Source organism: Triturus cristatus, chromosome 7, assembly GCF_964204655.1.
Source record: "Triturus cristatus chromosome 7, aTriCri1.1, whole genome shotgun sequence".
Lineage (NCBI taxonomy): Eukaryota > Metazoa > Chordata > Amphibia > Caudata > Salamandridae > Triturus > Triturus cristatus.
Window position 1 is genome coordinate 1,373,282,819 of NC_140590.1, and position 22,143 is coordinate 1,373,304,961.

General features: G+C 44.9%; 1 long non-coding RNA gene across 1 annotated transcript in view; it reads left to right on the plus strand.

Annotated features, from left to right (window-relative positions):
* LOC146812090 (uncharacterized) overlaps positions 1-22,143 on the plus strand; it is a 184,558-nt gene that overhangs the window by 136,258 nt on the left and 26,157 nt on the right. The window contains exon 3 of the long non-coding RNA XR_014965863.1: positions 12,942-13,135. This is a non-coding gene — a long non-coding RNA (uncharacterized LOC146812090). The remainder of the gene's footprint in view (positions 1-12,941; positions 13,136-22,143) is intronic.

Sequence of the window (22,143 nt, forward strand, 5' to 3'; positions counted from 1 at the left end):
ATGCTAGAGGGAGCGGGGGTGGGGCCGCGGGGGAGCAGCGGCTGGGAGCGGGGTGGGGCAGCGGCACCGAGGTGCAGGGGAGAACTGGAGCGACAAGGGGCAACAAAAACCAACACGAGGAGGGACGAGAAAAACGGCAGTGAAAAAATACAGAATACAATGAGAAAAACGAAGCAGGCACAGAGGGAAAGTCAGGGGCAGGGGGCCAGACCTAACAGGGGCACAAAACTACTCTTGGCAGCGGGAGGAGAACGGCCACACTCGGGGTGGGCCACGCAGCAGGAGGAGCGACCGGACTGACCAGGTCAGGTCAGGTCACAGCTCCATGCCCGTGAGCCTCGCCTAAAGTACTCTAGTGGGAGGGAGGAGCAGCTGGGAGGCGGGAGCGGGGTGGCGAGTGGGGGGAATGATGCAGTGATGCTAGAGGGAGCGGGGTGGGGCCGCGGGGGTGCAGCGGCAGGGAGCGGGGTGGGGCAGCGGCACCGAGGTGTCTTCCACTGAACAGGCCCTGGATCCTGAAAATATGGACCAGGTGCCTTCCAAGACAAGGAGCAGAAGGGGGAAGGCAGTGTCTCTCACCCTGCCTCAGAGTGAGGATCAGTCTCTTCAGGCAGATGATCTCAGTCCCTGTGAAGGAACTGTCTGAGGAACTTGAAACCGACCAGGTTGAATTCTTGGGGACAGGGGGCCCTTCCAGGGTAGATCTGAGCCAGGAGCAGCTGAGCTGCCCCTCTCTTGAACCCCTCAGATGACAAGGTGCTGCTGAGGCTGCTGGGAGTGCCAGTGGGTCCCACGGGATCTACTGGGATGATGGACTTTGGTATTTAGAGGGTGACCCCAAGCCTGGTGCCACCAGGAGGTTGGTTATACCTCTGAAGTTTAGAGGCTTCCTATTAACACTGGCACATGACATCCCATTAGCAGGACACTTAGGCCAAAGTAAGACCTGGGACAGGCTTGTCCCTCACTTTCACTTGCCTCACATGCCAGAAGACACAAAGGAGTTTTGTCGCTCCAGTGTCTCTTGCCAAGCCAGTGGTAAGGCAGGTGATACTACAAAGGGTAGTACCTTTGCCCCCAGTGTGGCAGGGCTGTACGTAAGCACCTTTGAGCAACAGTTCATTTCAGAATGAGAGCAACCCCTATCAGCCACATATACGATTCTGGCGTCGTTACATCGACGACATAATCATGGTATGGGAAGAATCACAGGAGACTCTGAACTCCTTCCTAATATGGATGAATAGCAGGGATGATTGCCTGAAATTCACCTGCACTTCAAACCGGAAAGAATTGGATTTTCTTGACATAACCATCTACACGGTGAATAACACTTTACAGACTAAAACATATTACAAACCCACTTCACGCAACAGTATACTCTCGTACAACAGCTTCCACCCCCGACCGTTGAGGGAGAACTTACCTTACAGTCAATTTTTACGCCTGAGACGTAACTGCAGTACTATTGAAGACTACAAGGACCAAGCTAAAGATCTGGAAATAAAACTACACCAACGTGATTACCCTGAAAGAATCATCAAAAAGTGCCAAAAGAGAGCACGCAATCAAGCGAGGGAGAGTCTTCTTGAAGTAACACCTAAAACACCATCTGCAGACCTTCTAACATGTGTTACAACTTACAACACGTCAAGTAACACTGTGAAGAAGATAATAAACCGCAACTGGAGGATCCTAACCTCAAACACCTTACAATGGCCTAAACCTAGGTTTGCCAATAAAAGGACACGTAACCTGAAAGATCAGCTAGTACATACTAGGCCAGCCCCAACTAAGAAAAAAGAAAACATAACAACACTCTGGAACATGAGTCCAATCACGGGCCACTACCCATGTGGGTCATGTGCCGTATGCAAGCTTACAACAGCCACGAAAAAACTTGATCTGCTACTGAACCTCACATGGACCTTGAGACATCACACGAACTGCAATACCAGCCACGTGGTATACATGATCACCTGCCCATGCCAAAAGAGATACATTGGTATGACATGCCGTAAAGTCAAGCTCCGCATAGGAGAACACAAGAGCAACGTGAACTGCAAGAGAGCAACAACAAAAATGAGTAAACATTACATTGAGCAAAACCACAATGCAGAAGACCTGAGGTGGGTAGTACTAGAAACCCTGTCAGTAACAACAAATAATGCCGAACGCATCTTGTTCGAAAAAGAACAGCGCTGGGTACATCGCCTTAAAACTGATATCGAGGGATTGAATGATTTTATCCCATGGCATACACTGGCGTGACATCATGATTGAGAAAATACAAACAGATCACGCCAAATCATCACCCTCAAAAAGAATAATCTCAGTAATAAAATAAATACTGAATAATAACCTGACAAAATATCACTCCACCATGATGACACTATATAATCTCAGAAATGAGCCTTTGTAAATAAACCCCGTAATTTTTCATCCCTCCTACACTAAGCGAACACATTTATACAATTTCTAAACGTTTCGCTTACCCTGAAACCATTGATTTGTTTTTAGAATCAATTATTGCTCTTTAACCACTAACATGGTCTATGCCAACTTATATCTTACTCGATAGTCTTTTCTTTCTAACAATGAAGACCTTTGCCAACCGCCTTGCCAACCAGATGCAAGAAGGAGAGTCTCTCCTTAGTTTCTAACTCCAAGCAGCTAAAAACGACCGATACGCGGCCCCGCGTTAACCGGGACACGGCGATCAGAGTCAGCACAAGCAGTGCGTGATGAAGAACCGGTAAGCCCTTGATACTCGCTACCACGAGACAGAAGACCGACGCGGTAAGAGCACCCAACTAATTAGCATTTAACCTTACAGGAACAGGTTTCTTGATCTCTGAAGTCCCGAGGAAGCTCATACAAGACATTGAGCCAGGTAATAGAGAGAACTTCTATACTCATACTAACCTGGGAATGGTAATCCTCACGACTCAGCGGGTAATTCAATTGACTGTTTGTGTGTCTCAGAAGCTAATTGTATGTGCCTCTTTATTCATGATTCATATACACTACCGGTGCAAATTTTGACGCTTCCTAACAAAGCGAACTATCTATTTACTTGTTAATGTCAACAGTTTTGTATGCGCTTTGACATAAAACACGATAAACAATAGACTGCTCGTGCCATCAAACTAGAAGCGAAAAATACGAACGCTCAATACACGTAGAATGAGAACTAGGGGACTAATGTCATCTGATTCACTCAATTAGCTATATCCCCATAAATACCTTCATACCATCAGGAATGACCGACTGCTCCTCACACTATAGCGTATGTACTCTAAAACAATGACACTACAGAAGTGTTACCATAATCAAGATATTCAGTGATTCTAATTACTTTCCTCTTCTTGTAACCTACATGCCAGTCTCTCCTTGTCTGCTAAGTTTGTTTATAGCGCGTACATTTTCTACTCTAAGTGCTTAATTGGAAGCACGATAATCATTGTATTATTATTGTCACAGCCCCACCAATGATATAGGACAAATGGTCACTGTATTAATGATGCTGTAAAGAGGGTAGAACAATCACAATTCAATTTTTTTTAAATTACAGAGCCAACAACTCTTCGAAAGAAACAACATAATTGTGATTACTTGATCACACACTAAAAGGTGGCAGAACGGGCCCCTTTTCACTTTTTTGGTCCTGACGAAAGCCTCAAGAATACACGAGAAGGCTGAAACATGTCGACCTTATTCACAGACCTTAGCCACTGATGTAATAGACTATTAACTCTGTCTACAACTACATCACTTTCATTTTAATTTCCCACTCTACTCTTGTTCTCATTAAAATTCTTTTGTAGCTTTTAGAGTTGAGTAGGGAATTTTAACCTCACCACTGTTGAGCACCTTGCACATCCCTCTCCTTTTTTGATACCTGGACGCTACTGTAACATCAGTTGGTCTACCTCCAGGTGGAGGACAGCATTCTAACAAAAAGAAACCCAATGAAGATGCTGTGAAAGTACACGAAGGCGGAGAATCAAGATACACCGCCACCGACCTGTGTACTCATATGAGGGTTTTCTTATACAGACTCCTAAGATCTTAGACCCTGATAACACAGGACAAGTGATCCATTCTCCCAGAACTTGATTTTTTGCATTACCATTGGAAGCCGGATGGATCACTGCTTCTCATTCCCTCCCCATTGATATTTACATATAGATACTACAAAGGCCCCCTTGATACCACTACCTGTGGTGGGGATTCCCTTTGAGAGGATTGGGATTGACATTGTTAGTCCCATGGATCCTCCAACTGCATCCGGGCTCAGATTCATACTAGTGGTGGTGGACCATGCCACTAGGTATCCAGAGGCAATTCCCCTTAGGACTACCACAGCACCTGCAGTGGCTAGAGCTCTCCTGGGAGTCTTTTCCAGAGTGGGTTTCCCTAAGGAGGTAGTATCAGACAGAGATGCAAACTTTATGTTTACCTGACTGCTATGTGGAAGGAGTGTGGAGTGAATTACAGATTTACCACACCCTATCACCCACAATGCAATGGGTTAGTTGAGAGATTCAACAAAACCCTCAAGGGCATGATAAAAGGTCTCCCTTAAAAGCTTAGGCACAGATGGAACATCCTTTTGCCCTGCCTTCTCTTTGCCTACAGAGTGGTTCCTCAGAAGGGGGTTGGTTATAGCCCTTTTGAACTTCTGTTTGGACATCCAGTTAGGGGTCCCTTATGTTTGGTTAATGAGGGATGGGAGTTACCTCTCAAACCACCTAAGTCCAGAAGATGTTGGAACTGGAAGTGATTGAGCCCTCAGATAGCCCTTGGGCTAGTCCAGTAGTCTTGGTACCAAAACCGCGCATCCAGGGTGGTAAGAGAGATGAGGTTCTGTGTTGACTACAGGGGACTCAATGCAGTCACTAGCACTGAAGCTCTTCCAATTCCGAGGGCAGATTAACTGATTGATACTTTGGCCTCGGCCAAATTCGTAAGTACATTTGACCTAACAGCGGGTTACTGGCAAATCATATTAGCTGAGGATGTAAAACCAAAAACATCATTTTCAAATCCTGGTGGGCACTACCAATTTGTGGTGATGCCTTTTGGCTTGAAAAATGCACCTGCCACATTTCAAAGGCTGGTGAATAAAGTTCTCACAGGTCTGGAAGCCTATAGTGAAGCTTATCTAGATGATATTGCTGCCTTTAGCGCCACCTGGGAGGATCACCTGGTCCACCTAAGAAATGTTTTGGAGGTCCTGCAGAAGGCAGGCCTCACTATAAAGGCCACCAAGGGCCATATAGGGCAAAGTAAGGTTGTATACCTAGGCCACCTTGTGGGTGTAGGACAGATTCAACCATTGCAGAGCAAAATCCAAACCATCATGGATTGGGTTGCTCCAACCACCCAGACTCAGGTCAGATCTTTCTTGGGCCTGACTGGGTACTACAGGAGGTTTGTCAAAGGTTATGGCTCCATAGTGATCCATTTGAATCATCTAACTTCCAAAAGAATGCCTAAGAAAGTTCAGTGGACAGTTAGCTGTCAAAAGGCATTTGATGACCTGAAGCAGGCCATGTGCACTGCTCCCATTCTGCCAAGTCCTGACTATTCCAAACAATTCATTGTTCAAACTGATGCATCTGAGTTGGGGGTAGGGGCTGTGTTATCACAACTGAATGAAAAGGGTCAGGATCAGCCAGTAGCTTTTATTAGCAGAAGGCTGACCCCCAGAGAGAAACGTTGGTCAGCTATTGAGAGGGAAGCCTTTGCTGTGGTTTGGGCTCTGAAGAAGTTGAGGTCATACTTGTTTGGCACTCACTTCATTGTTCAGACAGACCATAAGCCCCTCTTATGGCTAAAACAGATGAAGGATAAAACCCAAAACTTTTGAGGTAGTCCATTTCCCTACAGGGGATGGAGTGTACAGTGGAACATATACCTGGGAGTAATGATGCCAATGCAGATGGACTCTCCAGATATTTCCACTTAGAACATGAAGACTCAACTGGTCAAGGTTAGTTTAATGTCCTTATGTTTGGGGGGCTATGTAGGAAAGTATGATCTGCTTCTTATGGTTACCCCCACTTTTTGCTGATGTAGTACTGTTTTTGGCCTAGTCTGACTGGGATCCTGCTATCCAGGACCCCAGTCTATCTGCATTCTCTCTTAAAAATTAATATGCATGTACATTAGGTACACTCCAGATTGGATTCTGGGGTACCCTTATCAGTCCCTAGTATATGGTACACCATGTACCCAGGGCATAGGAACCCCAGAGGCCTCCAATGGGCTGAAGCATATATTATGACACTCCTGAGAGGCCATTCAAATTGACAAGACAAGCCTGCTACAGCAGACTGTGTAAGCTGGTGCTTACACCACTTACTTAAGATATAGGTTCACTATATCGATCTAAATCACTACACTTAAATACCTATCAGTCACCCCTATGGCAGGCCTTAACAATCCTGAAGGCAGGGTGCTGGGTTTTACGTGAGAGGGTGCCCCTGCATGAGCAGAGCCCCGCTGCAGCCTTCAGAGACCATTCTCCGTGGTTGTCTGTGATGCAGCGGTAAATGCTAACTTTAAAACGGCTGCTAAGAAACATGTTGTGTTTGGTGTCAAACATCTTGGAATCGTACCTCCACACCAGTAACTGGTGTGGGAGGTATGATTCCACCCTTCCAAAGGGAAATATGTGGGTCACCGGTCTACCCGGTACCAGCTTTCTCGACCTGGGCAGCACAAAATGGACGCTGCCAGCCACAGACACAATTCTGCTCTCCTGCTGCTGAGCCAAGCTAGACCAGAGGAAGGCATGACAATATGCCACCTCCCAGACCGGGTTTAGTGTATTGGGACTGGGTGGCTGCACTCTGAGAGTGTCAGAAAGTCTGCACTGGGGGCACCTTTGGTGTCCAAGTGCATAGTCCAGCTCAAACTAGTTCTGGGAGACATTTGCTCTTGCTCTGGTGAGAAACTGGACAAAGGACATGGGTGTAGCCACCCCTCTGTCCTGCCCCTCCCCTAGGAGGGTCTACAGAATCTTTCCAACCCCTTTCCATGGGTATAAAGTGGGTTACCTAACTATAGGACTTTAGATTTTACCTGGACAAGATTCTGTACTTCGACTGCCTGCACGACGCTGGACGACTTAAGAATCTCCCTTGGCGTAAAGGAGTTACTCCCCTGCAAAAGCAGGCACCTAAACGTATCTGACCGGTTTGCTTCTCCCGAGCTCTTTAGGACTCCAAAGATTTCAGCAACACAGGAGGTGGGTTCCCGAAGGTTCCTGAGGTTGATCTGCCCTCTCAGCGATTCTGAGACCAGCATCCCTCGTGGGGACCGTGCAACCCGAGCCCCTGTGAACAGCGTAATTTTGCAGTTGCATATGCTTAGTGACAATTCCCAAACTTGTGCATTGGACTTTGTGTAGTACTGACCCCGAGCAGTATTTGCACTGAAGAGTTCCAGCCTCCACTCCTCGAGTGTCCTGTAGGCGGGTGCTTTGCAAACTTGCTTAAGGTCTCCTCGCGATCTCTGGTCCGTTGGCCTGTGGGTCCTGGTGAGGGTCACCTTGTTTGTTTTTGGGCTTACCTGGTTGCTCCAGATGTGCCCTGGCTCTCCATTGCTTGGATAGTCCCCTGGACCTTGTTGGTCCGCACCGTAACCTGTTTCCTCTGACCGCATGGGTTGCATTTGCCAAGGGTTGTTGGTGCTCCAGCCGGACATCGACCCCTCAGCACTCGACATCCTTCGTGGGACAACTCACCTCCGGATTCTGGTTGTCCTCAACATCTCCTGGTCTCCGTGGCGGCAGAGTCAAGCAACCCTTCTTCACTCCTGAAGCACTCAACATCAGTGGGCATTTGACTACCGAGCCCCTGGTCACCTGAAGTGACCCAGACTCTGTCCCCTTTGCTTTCAGGTTTTTGTCACCTTGAATCCAGGCTTGGATTCCACCAGACATTCTTCGTCCTCCTGGCAGCAGGACTTCTTTGCAGCTCCCCATTGAAAAAAACAAAGGTTTCTGACACCATTTGATCCCTATGCACCCGGTTCCTCTGACATAGGTAACACGGGTACTTCAGTACTCACTGGTGGGTTGGCCTTAGAACCTCCTAAGTTCCAAAGGGTTTGCTTGAAGTCCTCTTAGAAGTGTCCTTAACTTGTAATTTTCCAACTGCGACTTTCCCATAGAGTTGTACGGAGCACGCGTCTGTGTTTCCTTACTGCACCCGTCCTCCGTGGGCTCCCTTTGTCACTCCTCTGGGTGGTTACTAGTGGTCCCAGCGATTCTACGTGCTCTAGGCACTGTGTCTAGTGAAGTCGCTGATGATGAAGAGTTTTGTAAAGCGCTCTGTTACCAAGCGGTTTCCTGGCGCTGGACTTTCTCAAAGATGAAGACATAGTCAGCAACATACTAGTCACCTGCAGAAGAATCTGCACTCATTCTCTAAAAGCCCGGAAGCAGTTGAGGATCTTTTAGTGTGCTCATAGAATACTGGTTAAAGCCCTCATACAGGACCTGGTGCCAACACTTCGGAACACTTCGGAACCCGACTTACTACATGTTGAGAAGTACAGACCGATCACCTACTATTTCCTTCGAAGAGGTGGGGATGCAACTGGGAAAAGCATGACCATGGAGGTGGATAAATTGGGTTAGTCAAATGCCTTACACAAATGGTACTTTTTTTTTAGGTTTTCCCACATGAAGTCAGAAAGGGGGATGGTACGATGGGCCAAGCAATTTCATTGTTGCATGTGCTACGGGACTGGTTAAAAAAGGAGTTGGAAGGTTTGTTGGTGTGAACAAAGAAGCGTATGAGTTTAAAAAAAAAAATTATTAGAGCAGAACAAAGAACAAGATTACAAAGAACACTATACAAAGAAAGACATATAATCGCCAAAATTCCTAGGATCGATGACAGATTGCTAATATAAATCCAGTCATCCTGAGGGTAGCATCAGTCACTACCTTACATTTGTGCAATACCGACATAGTCTAAGAGAAGATACAATATTCGAACTTTAGCAATTATGAATATATATTTCTTTAATTCCCATTACCTCCTGCAGCCTAAAAATATATCAGTAATAAACATATCTTCAAAGTTTGAATGCAACTAGCAGCATAGTAAATCCTAAAATTCCAGAACTTCACCAGAGCTACATGACAGCCCTACATAGCTTTATTCAGCGTTACTACTATAACGGTTTAGTAAAGTGCATACCTGGGTAGCAGCCTATTCTACCTAGATTTGATCACAATTAGAACTATTGCAATTAATAAGGTGCATACATAATTAGCAGCCTACTAATTACACATGTACAAGAGTGATTACACACATCATTACAATCTATTTACAGTAAAATTCATTAGTTTATAATGTGCAATGAAAAGCTAGATCATGTCGCCCTGAATCTTACAGTGGCACCCACCCTCTTTGCATAAGCCTCCTCCTATTTGTAAGTCCTGCATATCTTGCTGATCCAATGACCGATTGTTGGTAGTATGTTTGTTCTCCAATTCTGTAAAATGAGTGACCTTGCCACTGTTATAGAAATTAATATGAAATACTGGTGATATTTTTTTAAACACCTTACCTCCTCTAAAAAAACAAATAGAACCAGCATACAAAATGGAACAATTGTTATAGACATAGAGGTCTAATAGCTGCAAACACATATTTCCAAAATAGCAGAAGGTTATTACAAAAAAAAGACATGCACCCATCCATCTTCTTCCAGCTTTTGACATCTAAAACACTGATTCCCCAATGTTGAAAACATTTTATACAGTCGTAGCGGCGTGAAGTATGCCATACATCTGGATAGAAAATTCATTTTCTTGTAATTAGCCCCCCTCAAATTGCATCCTGTCACATTATGGATTTCTGAAGCAATTCTGTAATGCTTTTAGCCCCATTGACCTTCTGGTGAACTAAATGATACAAGAATCCCACACCTACCATCCTATTTGCCATTTGCCTAATGATATGACATGTTGGTTCACTCCACATAGCATAATTGCTCTTGAGGAAATCAGATACCTGGCAAAATCTCATCCCTAAAGCAGCACTTTGATTGCCATGTTGTGCTGATATAGTTTTCCATGTGATTCATTTCTCATGATTGTCAAAATTCCCAAACTAAGCAAAACCTAGCTCTTGCCATCAGTGGTATAACTCCTCAGAGAATATTAAACCCCTGTTTGAGTTGGTTGGGAGCTTAATCCTTCCCTTGGCTGTTAATCCAAGGCTGAAAAGAGACATGTCCTCCAAAGAGGACATATATGGCACAATACTTGATCCTCTGTACAAAAAACTGCTGGCCACTTGCATTCCTTTTTTAGAAGCTGATGTTTCACTCTACAAGAGGTGGATTGTTAAGCAAGACAGAGACCTGGAAGAAGTATGGCTGGGCACTAGAGTCCCAGGCAAAGGTTCTGGTGTGTAGCCTTCAATTTCAAGAGAGGGCAGTGCTGGTGTCTCACAGTAGCCAACACCAGCAAGAGCATCAGCAACAACATCAGCAACAGAAGAATCATACCCAATCTCTGCAATGGCTTGGTTTCAAGTGGAAGGGCTTAAGTCGAGTGCAGAGGCAAAGAAAACTGAGGGTGAGAAAGTGGCAGTACCAATGAACATTCAGAAGATGGTCCAATCCTATCTGGATGATGCAAAAGAGGTCTACATGGACAGAAACCCATTGGTCTACTGGTATGGGTAGATGCACCAATGCCAGGAGCTCAATAGGCTGGCAAACAAATATCTGGCTTGTCCAGTAGCCAGTGTATCTGCTGAGCGTTGTGTTCAGTGCAGCTAGTACAGTTGTCACAGTCAGAAGGACCAGTCTCTCTCCTCAAAACATGGAGAGATTGACCATGATGATTAAAATGAAGCCACACGTCATGCCACATGATTACACTGTTCCTGAAACACCACAGGAGGAGGATGAGGGCGATTGGTCACACTCAAGTGCATTAGCTTTCGAACTTTTGGGTGAACCCCCTGAGTTTGAGAACAAACTCTACTTCCCTGACTGAGTAGGGCACCATAGAACTTTCAGATTATTGTTGAACTGCATTGCCAAAATTGTTTTTCTTTTCTTCTTTCCCTAGAAGGTTTGCACCAGTAAATATCAGTAATTTATAAGACTGCCAATGTGTTGCTTCAGTGTAAAAAGAGGAAATACAATGCGACAATTGTGTCTATTAGATAACTATTGCACTAATGAGTGATATATTATTAACAAAGTGTGAGCGATGATGATTTGTGTGGTGGCAAACAGTGAGGGTGCGGAACTTATTTGTAAACTTGATTTGATGATTTGCAATGTTTGGGGGCTGATGGGTTATTTTACCTGAAGGTGATTTGCTCCTTCATACTTACCTAGATTTGCTTTCATGATCCACTCCTTGCTGTACTTTTTTCTGGTTCTTTAGAGACCAGACAAATCAGTTTAGTTAACAAATACAAATCTACACAAAATGTTCAATTCTTTTGCTCTTCTTGTTCATCAACAGCAGTGCACTACAGGTCTATCTTTCTCAATCTCATTTGGGTCAGGAATTGGACTGATTCATTACTCAGAGTCAGGACTCAGGGTGTAACTACCTCAACAGCCAGAAGAAGGAAGTTATCTACTCAAAGGAAAACCAGCATGATGATGACTCTAAAAGGCCTTCTCAGTCGTGTGGACTGTAGAGAGGTGTATTGATTTGGGAAATGCTGAGTAGTGTGCTGGCTCAAATGTCAAACTCCTTTATTATGTGGTCTTGGGGTTAGGGTGGACTGTCACTGGAGACAGATATGCGATGCCACATCATCACATGATGGACGCACTTGGCTAAATGTTATGACAGTTTCAAGATTGATCAGCCAGGTAAATGCAGCTGCTTGTCCGGGATTGGGTGTAAAATTGCTTACACTTCTCAGCTAATCATGCATGAGTCATCATGAATGATTGCAGCAGTCTATGCTCTTGCTCTGCTTCTTGGTTCACTCCTCATGAAGCTTACCTTCTGTCCTTCTCCTTGACATTACAATCCACATGCCTTCTCTTCTCCTACACAAAAGGTAAAAGCTCCATAACACTCCTGCTTACCTTACCCAATTGGTAGGCACCTAAGACGGACATTCCGAGAAGAATGCAGATGCTCAGCCCAATTTGGTATTTATTTACAGTATTATTTTTCTTTTATCAATCATAATTAGGAGAACTGTGTGGGTTCACTCCTCCATAATTTATATTTTTCAACCCTAGATGATATAACATTAAGATGTATAATAATTTGGGTCTATGGGGCTTGAGGGCAGTTCACAATACATTTTACATTTAATTGAACTGTCATTCCTTCATTTCCTTTGACAACAGATTTGATGGTGATGATGTGCTGCTCTCCTCGACCTGATGAATATTGTTGTTGTGTAGTGTTTTCCTTTGTCGCACCTTTCCTCAACTACCAATTCCTATCCTGTCATCAAACCCCTAACCCTTTCCCCTAGGGTGTGATGTATGGAGATGTGACTTATACATTTACACAAAAAAATGGATTACACACTTGGTGAGGTTGATATGGTGAAAGCTACACCAACTCACTGTGGCATCTTCTATCAACTGAGCTATAACCCACGCCAGCCCCACTTACTCACCCATGCATACAAGGAATACGTATATAACATCATTCATCAACATCATCATTCAGGCCTTGTGTTGTTTAAGTGCTTAACCTTCTCCTGAGTCCACTCCTCCTGAATTGAGGATTTCGTAAGTCTAGCAATAATTGTTTTAATAAACTCATTAAATACTACCTCCCCATTGCTCATAAGTTACTACTGCTTGTTTGTGTAATATTATCAGGTCTTTGTGTCATGATGGTAGTCTAGTTTCAGTCTTTGATAGGATATGATGGAATTTACCCATTAACTCTGCATTTTCTTTCAATCTAGTTGCCTGCGATAGATATTCCTTCTGAATAATCGTACAGTTGTGGTTCACCTAGGTGTGAGTGGGACGCCGCTTGTGATGTCTTCCCTGTTATCCTGCTTCTATTACCACCACCATTTAGAAGGCACCTTTGGAAACCCTGCAATCACATTTTGGAAGATTAAGAGAGATAGCAGCTATTGCTTCATCTATTAAGGTAAGAGAACTAAGAAGAGAAGTGAACTTCTACTAAAGATTTAGATGTTTTTATGTATGTTGTAGGCAATAGGCATATGCATACCCCCTAGCGTTCAATATAGTTCCAGTAGGACAATGGTATAACTAACTGGTGTACAGTTTGATAAGTGGATGGGTGCGGCAAAAGTGGCAAAAGTTAACATCCTCAAGCAATAAGACAAACCTAGTCTGTGTTGATCCCACTCTGTTAGCAGGGTATTGTTTGGGTATAAGTAAATTACATAACCTAGAAAATAATTATATGGCAAAGAACTTCATAATCAGCCCGGTAAAGTCTAGGGGGAAAAGTCGATGTACAGTATGTGAGTGTTCAGAGAACAGCTTTTTGTCAATTAAAAAAAATAGGCTACACTAAAAGCAGTGCAAAGACAAAATACAGATTGCCATCAAATGAAGAAACAAACTACCCAGTTATTTTTTTTACAAATAAAACCCACTTTCTCAACCCACAATAGGACCACCCCTCTCCCCAAATAAATAAATCGCCCCAATGTCCAAAGTAAATCCAAAGTCCTTGCCCCAACTTCCCTTCCCAGTTTGCACCCTCTATATCCGCAACCAAAGTATTTCCCACCAAAGAAAGAATATTTTAAAACATCAGAGGGCATCTAGGCAGTTGTGAAGGCATGCCACCGCTTGGAGAAACAGCGCCAGCTTCTGGAGGACGCAGTGGAGAAGGTGTTCTGTAGATGATGAGGAGGGGAGGGGTAGTGTGTCGTTGGGTGACTTGCAGTGGTGGATTCTGGCTGGCAGCAGTGCTGCTGATGGTGTGGCCGGGATGGAGGCATGTCAGACTGGCAAGAGGGACATGGCAGTGGCACATGCCTTCACCTCCTCCTCCTCCAAAGTCAGCATCCAGTGATATTTGGCCTGGATGGCCTCCATCCAGTGGCAAGGCAGCCAGGCGGCTTTCACCTACCATGATGGTGGACCAACAGGAATAGCAATAATGAGAAATAAAAAAATAAAAAACACAAATGGTAATGCTCAGTGCAATCACTTGTTCATATAGTGGCACAGTAGCAAAACATTGCTAGTCCCCTAAGGCCATTGGAATATTTGATGTGATTAGTCACAGGGCCACGATTTTCCCATACATGCATCACATAAAAAATAGCACTGACTGCACAGAATTATGCCAGAATATCACCAGAATTTTTTTCATTTAAAGAATTTCATTGTAAAAAATAAACAAACACTTTGTGTGGAAATATAAAAATTACCTCTCATTAATGAATAAGGCATATATGCAGCACAATTACTAGTATTGTTGTTGTGCATTATTAATGGAGGCATGCTAGCATCGGGCCTGCTACTCTCTGCAGTCTGCAGCATGTTTTTGTGGCAGCTGTAATGCACAATTTATTAACTTACTTGATTTCTAATGGCCCTGCTCTTCTCCGACTGCCTTCCTATTCTACCCTGACTTCAAAGAGGCAGATGAATAATAATAATACTACTTCACATATAACACGGATATCCTGCATGCGGTGAGTAGACAGTGGAAAAAACGATGCACTGCGCGTTCGATGGTAAAGCATCAACTTGAGATCTTCTACCTCCTAGACACCGACAAACCAGATATCCTCCTCTTATCAGAAACTTGGCTGATAGCTGAGTCCAGCCCTGACATCTTAGCAGCAATCCCAGACAATTATTATATCCTCCAGACTAATAGGTCGGAGAACAAAGCTGGAGGAGGGGTTGCAGCCGTAATATCACAGACACACAAATTTACCTCTCTAGCTTTATTAGGTATCCCATCAGTTGACAGCCTTCTACTTACGTTCAAATCCAATCGCTCCCCTTTTATATGCGCGTCATTCTATAGACCCCCCCTCCATAGGCCCACATTTACGTAGTCATTGGGCAACGCCATTGCGGAGCTGGTTATAAACCATGCCAGAGTGCTGATAATTGGCAACTTCAACTATTGGCCACACGATGCACGGGAAAGCCCCTGCTCGGTTGAATTTACCGACCTGCTAATGGGAATGAATTACACCCAGCATATTAAGGTAGCTACCCACATAAAGGAACATACCCTTGACCAGGTCTGGACATGCAATCTAGAGATAGCCGACCTACGAATTTTCCCCTGCACATGGTCAGATCACTATTTTATTACCTTCTCTTTTCCCAGTATCCCTCCTCACAAAGTCCCGCCTCCAGGTACTATCATGGCCAGTAACTGGAGCCGGGTTGACACCACAGAATTATGTGCCCTACTAGCCGTTTCTACACCCCTTGGCCAGACGGCATCCCCTCGCACCCAGGCGGAAAATATTAATGCCTGGCTGGAATCGGCTAGAGACAGCGTAGCCCCCCTGAAGAAAATAAGAGGCCCCATGATGCCCAAAGTTGGTTCTCCAACAATTTGAAGGAGAAGAAATTGGCTCTGCGTCAATCCAAACGCAAGTGGAGACAGGATTACTGCTCCAATAAAAAGGGAATATTTATATCGGCTCTCAAAGAATACAAAAGCGCCATCCTCTGGACCAAATCTGAATACTTTTCCTCTAAAATTTTAGAATCGACTAACAAAGCGAAGGACATCTTCTCCATAGTAGATAAACTCGTCAAACCAGATCGTGTCACTGCAAAACCCACCCCATCACAATCCCTATGCGATTCTCTCAATACATATTTCATCGAAAAAATTGCCACCGTCAAATCTAGTATCCCCAAGGCCATCTCACCACCAGATCCCAGTTGCTCACATTCCAATTTTCACCATCTCGACCAAATTCCACTTAATACTCAGGAGGTCCTTTTTTCCCTACTTAAAAAGGTCTGTTCTGGCTCCCCTATGGACAGCTGTCCCTCCACATCCTCCGGGAAGTCTTTCTTCACTGTCCCGAACCCCCATTGTCGCTCCTTAACAACTCCCTCACCAAGGGTATTTTCCCCAATCTATTTAAGAGTGTGGAAGTCATACCCATCCTGAAAAGAACAGGCACTGATCCATTAACATCTAGCAACTTCCGCCCTATATCGCTGCTGCCCTTCCTGGGAAAAATTCTAGAGGCCCATGTTGCTAACTGCCTTAGCACCTTTGTAGAGCATTCTCACTACCTAGACTCACACCAAGCAGGTTTTAGACCCGAACATTCTACTGAGTCCATCATCTTAGCAGCTCTCGACGAATTAAGAAGGAGGGCAGACCAGGACGCCACGCAAGCCCTAGTGCTCCTGGATCTATCGGCCGCTTTCGACACGGTCGACCACCATCTGCTGGTCGACCGAGTCGAAAGCGCCGGGATCCGGGGCCTTTCACTGAAGTGGATCTCTTCTTTCCTCAGTGACCGCTATCAAGCAGTCTGCCTTGCCAGTTTCTCTGCTGAGAAAAGAAGACTGACATGCGGGTACCACAGGGCTCATCCCTTACCCCTCTCCTCTTTAATCTGTATATATTTCCCCTGATTCTGGCCCTTTGCAAGAGAGAGGTCGTTACCTTTAACTATGCTGACGATCGCCAGCTAGTGTTTAACATCGATTCATCACCCTCATCTATGGAGAACTTTCAATCTACAATGAATTTCATTAGCAACTGGATGAACATTAATCAGCTCAAACTAAATCCAGATAAAACCAAGCTGATTCTCACTGGGGGCCTGGAATGCAATTTCTGGCCTCAACAATTGGGTTGCCCCCCTCCCCAGTCAGCTCTGTTAAAAGCCTGGGAATCTTGATCAGCATTTATCTTACCCTGAAGGCCCAGATAAGCTCAGTGGTCTCTGCTTGTTTCTTCCACTTGCGAAGAATTCGGAAAATAAGCAGATATCTAACCACTGAGGCTTTGATCCAAGTCATTCTTGCCCTGGTATTGTCGCGTTTTGATTACGCTAACTCTTTGTATACCAGCATTCCAGCCTACCTATTACGCCGGCTACAATTGGTGTAGAACCAAGCCGCAAGGCTTGTTTATGGTCAGCCAAAATCTCACCATGTGAAACCCTTGTCGAAGAGCCTCCATTGGCTCCCCGTGACTCAACGCTGTCTTTTCAAACTAGGCTGTACGATCTACAAAGTCCTTTCGGATCGCGGCCCGGCCTTTATTGCCACCAAAATACAGCACTATGTCCCCTCCCTTAATCTACGCTCCTCAGACATGAACTTACTAACCGCCTGCCCATTCAAACGGATAAAACACGGCGGTCTAAGATTCTTGACTCTTACACCTCAATTCTGGAACTCCCTTCCTTTTGAGTTTTGTCTGGCCACCTCCTACTCACAATTCAGGAAATCTCTCAAAACATGGTTATTTTCCCAGGTTTACAATTAATTCCACTGCCTTTGTCCAAGCAACCGATCCCGCTCCGCGCCAAGAAACCGTCTGGTGAACGTGCGCTTAATAAATTATTTTAACATAACATAACATAATAAAGGGAAGGGAAAGGGATATTGATATTTTATTTTACATGTTTGTCACAGAGTATCCCATTCACAAACTCTAAATCAGGCACATAGTCCCACTTTAATCCCTGGTCTCGCTCTCCACCACAAATCATTTTCAACAAATATCATCTTCACTAGGCAGTAAGGAAAGTTACTCTAATTTTGAGGTAAATTAGAGGAATTAAGCTAGGTAAAGGTTTTGCTATTGCATAGTGGGATGTCACTGATCATAATGTGCTAAACTATTGATTAGTCAGTCACTGTAGTTGATGAATGACGAAAACGAAATATTTGAACAAGCATAAATCTGTCATGAAAGCCCTGAAACATATACGTAAATCACTTGGTAAGAAAAATTTAACAAATGCCAGAAATTTATTTTTTACTTTTTTGGTAGGCTGGGCCGTAACTTAGGAAGGAATAATGGAGTGAAGTACTAAGAGGAGGTGACTAAGTGGGCACTGGGAAACACACCTTGTTTTCGGTTTGTAATGTATTGAAAACTTCGTAACGCTGCAGTAACTGAAGCAGACACACATTGCACAGCCAACACTGCAGTGCCGAAATGCATACTACACATCACTCGGAGATTGGGACTGTATGAGCTAAATAAAGAAAGGCACAGAGAATGCTAACATCCTGATATACTACTATCTCAGTGACAGGACAGAGGAGTCTGCATCACTTATTAAATAATCAACCCAAGTGAGCGCCGAGTAGGTTGCACCGACTACCAGGCTAGCTCAAGCTGGAATAAATATTGTTTGTAAAGTAAACTGAGCTTACCTCTGAGTGTGAGCAACACGCTATTTGAAAACAAATATGAGCATTTTTAGCAAACAAAAAGTGGTTATTACTCAGGTAGAGCCCCGTAGCCTCGACACTCAGTAGGTTGAGCAGGTCCTGTTCTCAATCAATAATATCTGTCCAGTAATACATCAGCTGCTGTGATGTGCCCTGCACCCCTGTGCTGCAGCGAATGTACCGATGCATTCTCCTCCACAGTAGATGAACCTACCGCAGGGGGTAACCTTTTCCAGGCCTGCTGTCTGCTGTTAGCATGGAAGGGAGGTGGTCCTGGAACCAAAAAACCAGCACGACCACCTCAGTACAAATAGGGCAAGGGTTGCACCCCTGAATGGTGCCAGCACCCACAGGGGCCCATCGCATGGCACTGGCAGTGCCGCTTCTGCCTGCTTCTACCATGGGGCCAGGTGAAATAAGATGTAGGAAACGTAGTAAGAGAGGAAGAAGGAAATGGAATAAAAAAAGGCGGAGGACAGTCCCACAAGGAAAGGGAAAACAAAACAAAGTACATAAAATCATGTAAAAGTAAAAACACGAAGACAAAAATGTAAAATACGCTTAAGGGAAGACACACACTGATAAAAAATAATTAAATGAGGGGTGGATGAGTGTGATAAATATCAGATGGGGGAGGATTGCCCAACAGCATGCACAGAACAGAAGAAAGCAGGTAAAACCCTCACTTGTGTTTTTCTCTGCCCGGGAGTTTGCTGCTGTGCTGGGGAGGGAGACTATACTCCCCAGCATTCCTGGCCTGCAGGGGGCACAATGCTGAATCCAGGCACCGGAGTGCCTTAAAATCATCAGAGGTGTCCTGAAGTGCGGGACCCTTGCTTGTGTTTTTATCTGCCCGGGATTTTGCTACTGTGCTGGGAGGGAGACTAAACTCCCCAGCTTTCCTGGCTCGGAGGGAGCCCCAATGCTGAATTCAGGTGCTGAAGCACCTTAAAATCATCAGAGGCGTCCCCCAGTGCAGGACCCTCACTTGTGTTTTTATCTGCTCCGAAGTTTGCCACAGAGTAAGGGAGGGAGACTACACTCCCCAGCATTCCTGGCCCAGAGGTGACCACGACACTGAATCCAGGCGCCAGAGCTGCTTAAAATCATCAGTGAGGACCAAGCCATGAGCAGGACCATCTGTGCCCATCCGCGGCCGGAAGAGGCTGGGCTCGGCCACCCCTCTTGGAAGTTGCATTGAACAAAGGAAATTTACATTCTGTATGGGAGTCCCAGTGCTTTACTTTTGAGAGTCTTGCAAAGTTTCCATTATGGGAAAACCTAAATGCGCTGGTGGGAAACTTGTTGCTCAGCCACCTGCCAAAGTAACTACTATTGACAAAATACACAATAAAGAAACAAGTGTCTCAGCTGGTTAGGGAAACATAGGGACTTCCCTATTGAGATGTGCAATGACATTCTGTTTACATGGCGTGTGGGCTGGCTTGGGAAAGGGCCTAAGGATTGTCTTTGCAAATGCATGCTTATTAACTTTAGAGATCCTGCTGCTGTCCATAGGTTACTATGTAAGGGTGGCTTCAGATTTATGAGGGTCTCTGGGGTGAGTTTATTTCCATTGGGTTGTTTCTATCGACCTCTTTCACAACCCCATGCAAGGTGGCCTGAAGCCATCACTAGCCCTCAATCTTTGTGCTCCATGTACCCGAAACCAAACCAGCCACTGCCAGGGGAATTGTACAACATTCCAGCGCACATTAGGTATGGCCCTCTGGACCTTGTCGATTGACTCAATGAAGGAAACAGACATATTTATGTCTCAAGTGCTAAATTATTTAGCAGGGCAACTTATGGGGAGATGATGTACATCTGTTTCCATGGTTCAGGTAGGGTTCGAAACTTAAGATTGGGACCTCTAGCACCCATACATCACAATGAGTGCCCAACAGGGAAAGGAACTTCCCAAGAAATAGCCTCTGAGGCTAGGGTTTTTTCTGACCCCTGCTGGGTGCCAGACCCCCATCTAACAGCAATCCCCCAGACCTCAATGTGTCAATCCCCCCACTAGTTGACAAACCACTAGTTTCAGTGGGGGGAGTCGCATGGCATATCTTGGGGGAGCAGACTGACTAGGCACTCTCCAGGGATTCATAAGAAGACTAAAGATATTTCCTGGAATGTTGTTGATCTGGGTTCCAAACTGGGTGATCCGGACTGGGGCAATTATATTAACACCGTTAGCATTTGTCTTTTGCAAGAAACATGGCAAACCCAGGAAATCAGTAATCTGAACTATGCAAAATACTGTGCTAACGCCAGGTTACTTGGGGATGAAAGGCCTTCTGGGGGACTAATGACATGGATTGGGATACATGTGGGATGTAAGGTGTTGGAGCCAGAAATAGTAGCTGAGGACATTCTTTGTGTATCTATTAAATTTCCTAATGGACATTTAGCTAATAACTATAATATCTATCTGAGACCGTCTGCCAAGTACCAGGAATCTCGCACCATAGAAGTATTGGTTTCACACATAACTGTCCTTAATCCTGATGTGCTAAAATAGTGGGGAGGATTTTAACTGTGAGTTCGAACACCTGAAATAGGTTAATTGTCACTCCCTGCCATACGAGGATAGAACCTGTTTAGTCGCTGCACTCAACATTCAAAAAGTTGTCCCCCCGGCTATACAACTAATTGCCCTATCCCTGAATTGCATGATTCGAGCGTGCAATGGAAGAACAAAGGGGCATATCAGCAACACCCGGCGATAATTATCGCTCAGCGCTCCTAGCGTGAGGATAATTATCACCGGGTAACGTGGATTTTTATCGCTGAGATAGCGTGCTATTAGCAACGCTTATCTCCTCAGCGATAAAAATCCTCACGCTAACTGCCTAACGTGAGATTATCGCTGGAAATCCAGCGATAATCTCACGTAGTGTGGCGTTGGCTTGCTGATAGGGACTCACAAACTGAGCCATGATATCCACCTTCCATAGGATATCATGGCTAAGTCAGTCCTGAAGCAAGCGCAAGGAAAGTGGCGATAACTGTGGTTATCGCTACTTATCCTGCCGCTATGCTTCATAGCGTGGGGCTTGATGATAGGAGAAATGTCGCTTAGCGACATTTCTCCTGTCATGTTAGGTCAGGAACGCCCTCTTTGCATCTCATTAGAGATGCAAAGCTGGGCGTTAGGAATCCCCACGCTAAAGCAAGGTTTCACACGTTAGCGTGGCTTTGCTAATTAGGCGATAAAATTATCGCCGCTTTTTGGCCAAAAACGGCTGCAAAAGTGGCGATAATTTTTTATCGCCAGCTTGTAAATATGCCCCTAAACCTGACAGAAAAGGTGCCCACACCTTTAATAGAACAGGTAGCACTAGCCTTATCCATTATATCCTCTTAGATGTTAAATTCTAGCCATTCCTAGAGGATACAGTGATGACACACAGTCACAATAGTTACCATAATGCCCTTGAGGTGGAGCTGGAACTTCCACCAGTACAAACCCAGCTATCTCTTTTACAACCAATGGATGAGAGGTGTAAGCTCACAAATGACAAACGTAGAACTCTGTGGTCTGCTGTGGCTAGGTCAGAGAGGGCTATAAAATCAACATATACCAAGGTGGGTCAAGCTCTGGAGACACTTTGCACTCTGAAGCCTGGGCCTTTTGAGAAAACAGCTGCATCAGTGGTTGAAGTGTACAAAATTCTCTCTTTATTAGTCTAAAGGTGGACTTTTTCAGAGAAGCCAGCAGCCAATGGCCAAGGAGTAGTGTGCCACCCTGCTTCAACAAAG